The sequence below is a fragment of the Tubulanus polymorphus genome, chromosome 6, assembly GCF_964204645.1.
Source record: "Tubulanus polymorphus chromosome 6, tnTubPoly1.2, whole genome shotgun sequence".
NCBI classification, from domain to species: domain Eukaryota; kingdom Metazoa; phylum Nemertea; class Palaeonemertea; order Tubulaniformes; family Tubulanidae; genus Tubulanus; species Tubulanus polymorphus.
The window spans coordinates 17,934,329-17,946,804 of record NC_134030.1 but is presented as its reverse complement, the minus strand read 5'-3'; the positions used below and the strand labels follow the sequence as shown (position 1 = coordinate 17,946,804).

Here is a 12,476-nt window from a genome sequence, read left to right as displayed (position 1 = left end):
ATAATAATGATTATTGGTGGATATTGAATATAATTGATATTTTTAGTCGTTATGTATGGAGCTTCCCACTTTATAGAAAAGATGCTGCACAAACATCACATGTTTTAAGAAAATTTCTTTCAGGTGGTAAACTAAAACCAGAAAAAATACAATTTGATGATGGAAAAGAATTTGATAATTCATTAGTTCATGGACTTTTGGATTTTCATAATATTAAATATTTTTCGACAAAATCTAATAAAAAAGCAGCAGTTGTTGAACGATTTAATAGAACATTGAGAACAAGAATATCAAAATATTTCACAGCAAATAATACTTATAAATGGATTGATGTTTTACCAAAATTTATAGAAGGATATAATAATTCTTATCATTCTTCTATTGGAATGAAACCTATTGATGCTAGAAAACCTGAAAATGCTGAAATTGTTTGGAATAATTTATATGGAGCATTTCTTGTAGATGATTTTGGTGAACCTAAATTTAAAGTTGGTCAAAATGTTAGAATTTCTAAGTATAAAAAGATATTTGACAAAGGATACGATCGAAATTTTACTAGAGAAATATATAAAATAAAAAAGGTAATAACAACAAAACCATATGTCTATAAATTAGAAGATTTAGATGGTGAAGAAGTTGATGGCTACTTTTACGAAGAAGAATTAAGTTTAACTACTGAAAATCTAGAACAAGAATATAAAATTGAAAAAGTACTAAAAACAAAAACTGTTAAAAGAAAAAAATATTCTTTAGTAAAATGGGTTGGATGGCCAGATAAATTCAATGAATGGATATTATCAAGTAAAATTAAAAATATATAAATGAATAAGGAATTATTCATATTTGAGCCTCATAATATGTTAATTTCTGGTGTAACAAATTGTGGAAAAACTTATTTTATATTAAATTTATTAGAAACTGTTTACGAAAACTATTTTGATAATATAGTATTATTTTGTCCAACATATGAATTTAATCAAACTTATGATAGAAATATTACTAGAAATAATAAATTTATTATATTAGATCCTAAAACAGTAAAAGAAAATTTAGATAATTGTATAAAAATAGCAATTGATATTTATAAAGGATCAAATACATTATTCATTATAGATGATTGTGCTAATCTACATGATTCAAAAGTTAGAGAAAGTGAGTTATGTTATTTAGCTTTTTCTGGCAGACATTTTGGGATAACAACTTGGGTTTTAAATCAAAAATATAATTCAATTGTTAAAGACTTTAGAGAAAACATTAGATTTCTAGTTTTATTCTACAATAAAGATAGAAAATCGATGAAAAATGCACTTGAGGAAAATGATATTATTCCACATGATTTACATAATGAATATATGGATAAGTTGAAAAATATTAAAAGATCAAAATTACTATTTAGATTACAACACCCATTTAAATATGAATTTATTTAAATTCAACTAGCTTGTTAATCTAGTTGAATTCTGGTTATTAGTAGTTGTAACAAAAATCAAATAGATTTAACAATATTTTAACTAGCTTGTTAATCTAGTTTAATTCTAGTTACATTCTAGTTGAATTCTAGTTGTTAGTAGTTGAAACAAAAATCAACTAGAATGTAACTAGAAATAAACAAAAACAACAATATTTCAACTAGCTTGTTAATCTAGTTGAATTCTAGTTACATTCTAGTTGAATTCTAGTTGCAACAACACAACTAATTTGTTTGTTATATAAATGGGAGGTGAAAAGAAAATAAAATCTAAAAATGGTGATGTTCCAATTGAAAAAACTTTAGATGATTTAGGAATAACAGAAACAAAATTAACTCCAGATGATGGTGCTTTAAATAATGTTACAACAAATAATAATTATGAATATTATCTTTATTGTAAACATCAATTAGAAATATTAATAGCATCTGGAAAATGTAAAAATTTTGTCAGTAAAAATTTAACTTATAATGAATTAGATACAATGAAATCAGATGAAATTATTAGATTATTTAAGATTTATGAATCCGCGAGAACAGCTAGAATTAATGACGCGATATCAGAAAATGTAGTAAAAGGTTATAGTAAATTATGTAATTATATACTACCAATTGAAGATGAAAATAGATTATATTCTGATTTAAAAAATGATTATTTAGTTATGACTGAATTAAATAAATGGATTGGATATTTATCATTTCAATTAGGTGGATTTATGACATTATTATCAACTGGAGTTATAACATTTTCAAATATTGAAAGTAAAAATATTTCTATAATAAATGAGCGAGGTGAAAGAAGTGAAGAAAAAACCGAGAACTCAGAAACAAATTGAATGGTCTCGACAATTAGGAATTAAATCACAAGAATATAAAAAAGCTGTAAAAGAAAAAATAAGTAATAAAAATGGTGAAAATATTGTTATTTCTACTCCTTCTGATAGTAGAATATTTGATAAATATTTATATTTTACAGTTGGATTTGTAATTGTATTCATTTTGATTGGGTGTAATTGGTATAAGAAATCAAATAAAATTCATGATATTAGTAATTCTGAACCAACTGCTATCAAAAATGAAAGTACTTCTGAAATTCCAAAATTTATAATAAAAAAATGGATTAATATTTTAGAAAAAAAACCAAAAAATAATTAAATATCTCACTGTGCGGCAATTAAATTATCCAGATAAGTCATTTCGGATCCTTGATATCAAATTCCTCAACGTATCGTTCATTATTTGGATTATTGTTCCATAATTCAATAAATTTTTTTGTTTTTTCCAGTTGATCTAAATATAATTTCATATCTAGTTTGTTAGATTTAATTATATTTTCTTTCTTTTCTAAAGGTCTTAAAGTTCTCCAGTTCCAGATTAGCTTCTTATCATATTCATCATTCATATCAAATTTAGAAATCGGCAACACATGATCAATATGAAAGTATTCACCATAATTATCTATATTCATTTTATTGTCGAATTGATATATTATCCATGATTTGAGAAATTCATCTGAACAACCCAACAAATTAGATAGTGTTTCTGAATGTGTTTCTTTGTTGAATAATTGCGTTAATCTTACTAAATTCTATTAAAGCTAATTTATCTAATTCACATTTAGAACACTTCTTGTAGTATATGTTTATAACACCAGTGTTATTTGTAATATTGATAGTTTGTAGTTGTTCTAGTTCCATTTATTAGGGAAAAAAAATTACTTGTGGTGATGAGTATGAAAAAAAATAATTGAATATCTCACTACTTTTGTCTATCTATGTGGAGCAATTAAATTGTCCAGATAAGTCATTTCGGATTCTAGATATTCATTATTTTTATTAATTTATTTTTTTAAAAATTTAATCAACAATTTCTAAATCATGATGACCGTCTTCATTTTTCCCATGATATATTATTTTAAATCCTACTAAATCTTTCAATTCCTCCATACTCAATGAAACCCATTTATCGGGTAAAAACACTTTAAATTCTCGCGATGTACTAACATTACAGTAGCTTAAATTAGCTGATACTTTCTCTCCATATTTAGTTTTTATCTTTTCTAATTTCAATAATTTATGTTCAATTTCTTTTGTAACATCAACTAACTTTTTTATTTCAAATTGTTTTTTTGCTGGTTTTATTCTGTTATTTATTGTTGCTAAGAATGCTTTTCTATCTCCCATTTATAAGGAAAACAAATTACTTGTGGTGATGAGTGGGGATTACTTCCCCCTATATAACAAGCACGCTATTAACCGTTCTCACCCAAGCCTCACAGCATCTATTTATCCGGGTACAGTTGACACGCAATCACTGTACTACAGTAATAGCACTCACATTAATAACCGTTCTCAGTAGAGACTCACTGTATCGATCTATCCACACACAGCTGTTGTTACGCGCACTCACTGTTTATGTGTGTCACAATTTTACTACGTAATATTTCTAAAATTTCAATTGTATCTTTTATTTCTAATGAATCAATATAATTTCTAACATTTTCCATGTAAGGTTTATCGATGTATTTTTTACAATATGGACAATAATATTGATTTTTATTGACATTATTGTTTTCTAGTTGGAACTCACTGTCTCCCATTTATTAGGGAAAAAAATTACTTGTGGTGATGAGTGGTGTTTAGTACTCTCGTACTCTGGCCTGAAAGCCTACTTTTCTAATTACTATTGACCAAAATGTTGCGGAAATTCACAGAGATACTAATAAAGTCTTGTTTTGCGAAAGCTATGTTCATCATTTCTTAGAGACGAATTCGCTATTATATAAAGTGACTGAATTAGATTTCAGGGGAAATATACAGTCAGATGTCGAATGACCGGTCCTATACGGATACTGGGAAAAACAAATGAAACCGATTAGATATTCAGGCACAGTAGTACAACGTGAGGAAAGTTGCTCAAATTCAACTGTCTGAACCGAGGTGTAATATATCAATTTGAACTTTCTTCACCTTTTAGATTTTAGCTGTTTCATGTACTATCTAATCTATTCCATACGTCGATATTATAACCATTTGAAATAAATGACATCGATGTTTAGATGATAGAGCAACAAAGGCCGCATTATGTAAGTAGTGTTACTTCAGACTTACGAAGGTGACCAGTGGGACACGTTTTTATTCCTAGTACAGGGATTTTATACTATCTTCACAACACGGGCTCACAGTGTTTCATCAATGGTTATAATAAGGATAACATCAGTATTCCTGAAGATGACTATTAGGATATAGTCGAAACGTTGAATAAACTACACAAGCTCAAGGAAACATTTCAGACTCTTTTTATTCTTAGTGTGCAGGGATTTAACATTATCTTTACAACGCGGACTCACAGTGTTTCATCAATAATTGTCTCTATTTTAGATGTATATGCCGCGGCGTCGTCGCCCTACCAAATATCTCTCTCCTGTCTGAACGATATGCCAATCCATATGATACAATGGCTGTCTGGACCGGAGGACGCCAGCAGTTCCGAGAACTGTACGCTGAAAAATGAGGCAACGCCTCTTTGAAATCATAATCTCTTTATTTGTAATAGTACCCTAGCTCCAATATAAAACCTAACATAAGCCATCTCAGTTTAAACGACAATTATCTTGCCAACTATTGCAGATGTCGACTTACACTTAGTAAATCGAATTATTTTGAATACAAATTGAGACTCAAAATAGAAAATGACTTCCGCACTGTGACAGCTTATCATAATCATGAATAACATCTAATAGATTGAATTAGAAAGAAGATCAATTATCAAAATGATTGCTTGCACTTAATGAATTTAATCTAATTAAAAGTAAGAAATCTAATTGGGACTTATGACACGTCTTCCACAGATGACGACCTATACCTTGTTAATTGAATTGCAAATACAAATTGGTTTTCTACAGGCCTGGCCCCGCAATATATTCAACCAGCTCAGCCCAACGTGGGGAAAAGCAAGAAGTGATTGCGAATTGAAAAACGATTGCGATTTCACATTCAAACCTCTCGTAGTCAACGAGTGCTATAACAGGTCATATGTCGTGTATACATGCACCCGTCCTGTAGGTATGTACAACATGCACTATTGATATTTGATTGATATTTTTTTAAGGTAAGGGTTTAATCAGAGGGATTGAATGGCAGGCGGTTTCGAGTCCTGCTGGGTGGTTGCCTGCCGCCAACACTTCGTATGGGTCGCAATCTCGCCGTCAACAGTCCTCCAATAGGGTTAGACTCGGCTTGGAGTAATAAGACTGAAACCTTATTACTCCAAGGACTTGGGATAAAAACAAGATCAGCGCAGGTTACGGACTGTGTTCGTCGATATGGCAAGGGGGGCGATGGATTTATCCACTCTCTTGGAAACTTGCGCGTAAGTAAAAGAACGATATTCGGTGAATAAAATCGTCACTCGAAATCATTTTATAAATTTCCTTAATGCATGTGCAAAAATTGATGTTTTTTACTTTCTTAAACCGATATCGATAGGAACGAAATATCGGGAAAAGACAATATGTCAGTAGATGAGACGGAGGAGGAAAGTGTTGACGAAAATCAGGTAATTATGACCAAAAAAACGTTACCTTAACATGCAACACCGAGAGACCGTCCTATTCACATCTGTCATACGTAAAATTCGATTAATTAAATCTAGTGTTTGTTTGCCCTAGAACATCAATGAAAACCAACAAAAGGTGATGAAACGACACCACAATCCAATCATCGAGCTTTCACTGAAAAGGTAATTGTCGCATATTCCAACAGTTTTTCCATTTAGTACCCACTGTTATGTCGTTGATTATGATAACGTGATAAAATTTCTAATTATAGGTCACGAACACAGAAAGAAATGCTATATTGAATGAAAATCTTGTCAAAATAAAGGTATTGAATTTTTAGAATCGTTATAATTTTAGACTAAATTATAGAATTTAGCATCAGCCTATTAGAGCCTGTATATCTATTATGTAGTTAAGTACATTTCATTTCTTTATATTCCAGGAGAAAAACAACGAACTAAGATCGGCGGTCAGTGATCTGAAGGCAAAACTCAAACAACAGAAGGTACGTTTATCCCGAGTTGATATTCCGTTAAATAGAATATACGATTATGCTGTTAATGTGTGCATTCGTCGTTCAATTGTAGGGTGTGAATTCAGAGACGCTGTTCAAACTCAAGAACTGTGACCATACAATATCAGTTTTGGAGGTAGGCATTTAAACCGAATGTGTAGGCTTAATTATCTGATATATTTGTGAACTACATGGAACTAAAAACAATCATTTCGTTTTTATTCAGAAAGAAAAGGAGTGCCTCGAGGCTAAAATAAACGAACTAGAAACCCAACTGCAGATAAACTATTCATCTTTTTGTTATATTCACAGTACCCGGTATATCATGGTTTATGTGCGAAACAGAATACGCTTTAGTTAAACGCAAAATATCCAGGCGGCGCTACGTACCGGTTTGAGTCTGGTTAACTCTATGACACTCTCAAAGAAATTAAAATGTGTACTCCGAGACCAGCACGTACAAGAGATAGATTTTAAGTTGAATGATAACTCGCTATACACTAATTTTAGGCAATATAAGAAGGATATTAAATTTGAAAACTATATTAATCAGCTTGATGACGATTTAGTGACCAGTTTATTCCAGTTCAGGATTGGGTCTTATCTCCTACCTGTAAATAGATTATCAAACCTTCATTTACCCAGAACCGATAGATTATGCCCCGCCTGCAACGCTTTAGGGGACGAAGTACATTTTATTTTCGATTGTAATTTGCTAACCGAACCCCGTGAAAACCACTTAGATATAAATACCTTTCGGAACTTAGATGTATTAAAAAATCCAACTTTAAATATGGCTAAATTCCTCAAAATAGGTCTAGATGTATATCAATCCCTCCGGTAGTATATGTATTGTAAATATATGTATTGTAAATAGTAAATAGTATATTATGTACATAAGTGTGAGACCAGTTAATTAAGTTTTGTAGCTTTTATCTACTTTATGTAATTATTGTAAATACTGTTTTACCTCCATATACAATGGAAATGGTTGGAGTGTAAATAAATATTCGTATTCGTATTCGTATTCGTAGTCTGAATATCTTCCAGTGGTTTATTGAACCGCTACAAATGAACTCAATGAATAATACTCCGGTACACGCAATTCAGTGTTAATTATGAATATTCATTTTTAGAAGCGACCAGCAGTAACAACAAAGGCGACCGAAAAGACAGAAGGTAAGCGATTTCAAATAATGAAATTAATTCCGTGTCAAATGGTTTCAATCGTGTTGTCAAAACCGATCATTGGCAATGTGTTCTTGGTCTTTTTAATTTAGGTTGGGCAGGATGTAAATAAGACGTTATCGACAAACTACAGTAAGTAACATTGTTGCTATAAAATATGTCTACTTATCAGTCGATAGAATTAAGATAAGGATATTAAAATCATTTCTATTTTTCCGCTCGTTTTAGCTGTTCCTGGCTTGGATATAAACGTCGTTTGCCCAGACGTTGGTGAAAATCTTCTCATCAAACCGGGTATGTCATCGTTTTAACACTAGAGTAATTACATTGGATACAATCGAAAGTGTCCTGTGCACACATAACAACAAATCAAAGTTTATCCCGATTCGAAGTCACGTTTTACTGCTAACTTTTGACAAACTCGGCATAAACCTCGACTGCGGTTGTTTACTCATCTAGAATGAAAATATAAATGAATGTGTTCTACACTAAAACCCGTTTATGTATGTTATATTACAGGCTAGAGAGCTAAGAATATCCAGTTCGTCGACGGAGACGTCGTTCTCGTTGATTGGGAAAATTACGAGATTTACGTGGCCGCAGTATCCGAAAAACAATTAATAAGTTGCAGAAGGCCGGTCAGGAAATTATCAGGATCTATCGTACTCGATGATGACTCGTTATCAAATTTAGACGTACACGATCGGCAGGAACTGAAACAAGTCCTTTTCGTGGTTCCCGGCGCCAGTATCGTTGACGGAAAGAAAATAAACGAAGTGAATGGTTCGTGGATAGTGGCTAGCCTTGATTTTCGATTTCTAAATTAATTTATATTGTCGTATTGTTTTGCTTATATTACATGTCTCAGTAAACTATATTATGACGGCTTTCTGACTGCTAAAAACCACACAGCAGCTGTCGGTGTTAGCTCATTTAAACGTTTTATTTTTAGTCCTGAATTTTCCGATCCGTCTATCAAACCGTCGCGAAATCATCGAATAGACCGTATCTTATATAACATATCACTGCATGATTAATTTGGTCCCAATAAGCCAAATCAACTAAATTGTCGTCGAAACGTATCGGAAAAACGAAAGCTGCTGTAATGAGCTAAGATTTCATGATCGGTTTTAATTCTACTGTTCTGCCTCCTATCGGGAAGTTTTGAAATTACTTTTTGAGACAAATCGTAGATAAATATTGAAAAGGTGAAATAAGGTATTGTTGTTGACGTCATAAGCATTATTCATGTACACCATATGGATATTCTCTTGTTTAAAGTATACATTCAGATATTAATTCCACTTTTCTAGCATTGAAACTTCTACGGTAAATCCGTACACCGTATTTTGGATATGACATATATATATTTTCTGGAATCGTAATATATAAGGTTTACTGTATAAGGAGCACATCAATGTCTCATTCATTTTGTTTAATTATGTGCGCTTGATTGAAGTGTTTCTATATCTGGATTTGCGGTAGTTTACTTACAATGGGCTTGTCCGCAATGTTTTTCTTTAATTTTAATCCCCTATGGATTTTTGATTGTAGATTGCAATTTTGTGTGTGTGTTTATTGTCTTTTTCCGATAAGGAGGCATGATGGTTTCGTTTGTGGCGTAGCTTATGATAGACTTAGCCCACGTTTAGCATTATTGTCGTATAGAACGTTTGTTAAGTACTTTCACCAGAAGATCTGCTGTTTTTGGATATTCAATTCTTAGTGTTAAAAGTATCTAGCTTGATTATCTATCATACATGTATTCCCTAAACCATGGTGGCTTTTTCAACTGGTTTTTCATCCGCGGCTCAAATGGGCTGAGGACTCAAATCTACAGATTACTAATCTTGAATGAACGTTTTAAAATGCGTCCTGAAATCTGGTGCAGCAAATACTAAAATAAGTTTCAATTCTGGAATCGAATGATACATTGAGTGAATGATTTAGAACGTTAGAGTCCTATGACGCAATTTAGTAAATCAGATATTAAAATGAGTCTCAAGACTCGAATCTAACGATGAATGAGTCCTAAGACGCAATTTAGAAAAGTAGATACAAAAATGAGTCTCAAGACTCGAATCTAACGATGAATGAGTCCTAGGACGCAATTTAGTAAATCAGATACTAAAATGAGTCTCAACACTCGAATCTAACGATGAATGAGTCCTAGGACGCAATTTAGAAAAGTAGATACAAAAAGTCTCAAGACTCGATTCTAATTTCTCATCATAGCAATATTCCTAAAATGCATGTTTTAAGACCCGATACAAATAATACCTCAAACTAATCTTTTAAAATGCGTCCTGAGACTCAATTTCTTGTATTAACTACAAATACTTGAATCATGTAACCCCATTGATTGTGTCTCAGGACTCAAAGCTCTTGATTTTGTATGTAAGATTCTGTTTTATGTGAACTAATAAATGACATTTTCACTCTATAGTCGACGCGATTCAGTTGTTTTTGGCTATGGAGGAGTGTATTCTGTGTTTATATTGCAGGAATTAGGACTAAAAAGGAACTAAAACGAAATTCCCTTTTTATTTGGGAAGGCCTTATTGATCTTATTTCAAATTTTACTTGTACAAGAAATAAAATGTTGTGTGAATCTCATTCATCAATTTTGACGTTTTAAATATGCTAACCTAAAAAGAAAGATAATGAATTTAAATTTTGTGAGATGATTAATGGCTATATGGGTTAACCCTTTTTGAGTCTATAAGTATGGAAATAATAATGCCCTTTCAAAAGCTGTGACATGTTCAAATTGAGGGCTAGATCCGCCCACTGCGCATTTTATCGTTAGGTGTGGCAACTTCAACTCGGTTGTATTGTTGGGTTTGGCAATTTCAACTCAGTCGTTTTATTAAGCGTGGCAGCGAATTACATCGCATTTAATGAGAAATTGATTGGAACAACAATGTTCATATTAAACGAAAAGTTATTAGTCTAAAATATTCATCAGTGTCATTTGGATCAAATATTCCGATGAGAAGGGGTCTCGATTGAGGAGGCCGCCAGCGAAAAAATCTGAGACAGCGTATATACGTTACATAGGGAAAATGTACGCTGAAAATAATGGTACGAACTCCGAGTCGAATTCGAATTGGCTTCTGGCGCAACGTATTTCCGCGATTGTCGGGCTGTGTACGATTTTACCGATCGGTTCTTTCGGAAACGTGATCGCTATCGTTGTGCTGAAGTCGAAAACGTATCGAAAGTTCACCGTTTATTCGATTTTTCTGCTGCTTTGCATCAGCGATCAGATATGTTTGCTTTTTTCGTACTTGCCGATGAATTTAGCCGACTCGACGGTGCACAACTTACAGAACCGCAGTGTACTATTCTGCCGAACCGTCCATTTCAGTCGATGTTTCCTAACAACTATTTCGACTTGGATCACGTGTGACTTATGCGTTGAACGGACGTTAATCATGGCTCGGGCGAGATATAACCCGCGCATTTCGGTAGAGCTTAGACGAAAGAAGTTCTGGCATGCCGTTATCGTAGTTCAAATCGTTGCCTTATCGCTGTTTTATTCCCAACTGATTTTTGGCTTTGACATCGTAGATGGAATTTGCCAACCGCTGCCGTTTTTTAGCCCGCATTACGAATCGTTTTTATTTGTGGACATGATGCTGTATTTCGTTTTACCCTCCGCTATCATCATCGTGTCCAATTCGGTGATTTTGCGCGCGGTCCTGCGTCACCGTAGATCAGCCGTTAACCCGGAGAATTCCTCCGCGCGGAACATCATCTCCGAACCGATAACACAAAGCATCGTAACTGTCGGCATGATTTACGTCATAACGAGTTCGGTAGCGACGATCTTCGTGAAAGCCAACCCAGAATTTTACTCGGACGATAAACTTCTACTCATCTATAACATTCTTGCCCATTTTTCGTCGCTAAACAATATAATAAACATGTATTTCTTGAGTGCCACCAGTGAAAGGTTTTACAACGATATAAAATACGTTTTAAAGTTGTCATTGTGCATTTTTGATATGTGTTGTAAGTGCCAACTTGATGCCCGTGGATCCGCCAATCGGTTAGGTGAAGATCTACCCCGAGAATCCACTATTCGGTCGACTAAAGATCTACCGCAGGGACCCAATATCTGGTGGTCGGCTGAAGATCTATCCCAGGAACCCGCTACTTGGTCGAGTAAACATCTACCCAGGGAACACGCTATTCGTTCGGGGCAAGATCTCACGGTGGAGACTATTGTGAATGAGGATCTACCAAATGTCAGTGTGTAGTAGGTCATCAACTACGCGGCAATGGAAAATGTTCATCTGCCATGCGTCGCAAGTGAGCATGGAAAGAAAGTGTAGTGGAAATTGTCCTATTGAATTGTGTACTGGTAATTTTAGCGAATAACTGGCTCGGATCGGTTGGAATACGGGAAAGAGATCACACGTGAACCCACAAAATTCGTCAATATCGATGTATATCAAATAATCCATTATTTAACACTTCCGACGTGTGTACGTCATTATGGTGTTTCAAATTATCAAGTGTAATTATTTTCTACTCGGCGTCAAAAATTACTGTCGGAAAATTACTGGTCAGATAAAACTATGACGTCGGGAGCTAGCGGTTTCTTCAAATTGTAGTAAAAGCGTAAGTTCCCCAACGGGCTAAACGTGGCAAGCGAAATCTATCTCAAATTCTATGCATGATGTATGAAGATGTTGCCACATATGAATTCTAACGACTAAACCGAGTTCATTTTGATGCGT

General features: G+C 33.3%; 1 long non-coding RNA gene across 1 annotated transcript; it reads left to right on the top strand.

The window, feature by feature from the left end:
• Positions 1 to 6,468: 6,468 nt before the first annotated feature.
• Positions 6,469 to 6,858, top strand: LOC141906719 (uncharacterized). Its single transcript, XR_012619400.1, has 3 exons — positions 6,469 to 6,531; positions 6,614 to 6,676; positions 6,767 to 6,858. It is a non-coding gene; the product is annotated as an uncharacterized LOC141906719 (long non-coding RNA).
• The last annotated feature ends 5,618 nt before the right edge of the window (positions 6,859 to 12,476 follow it).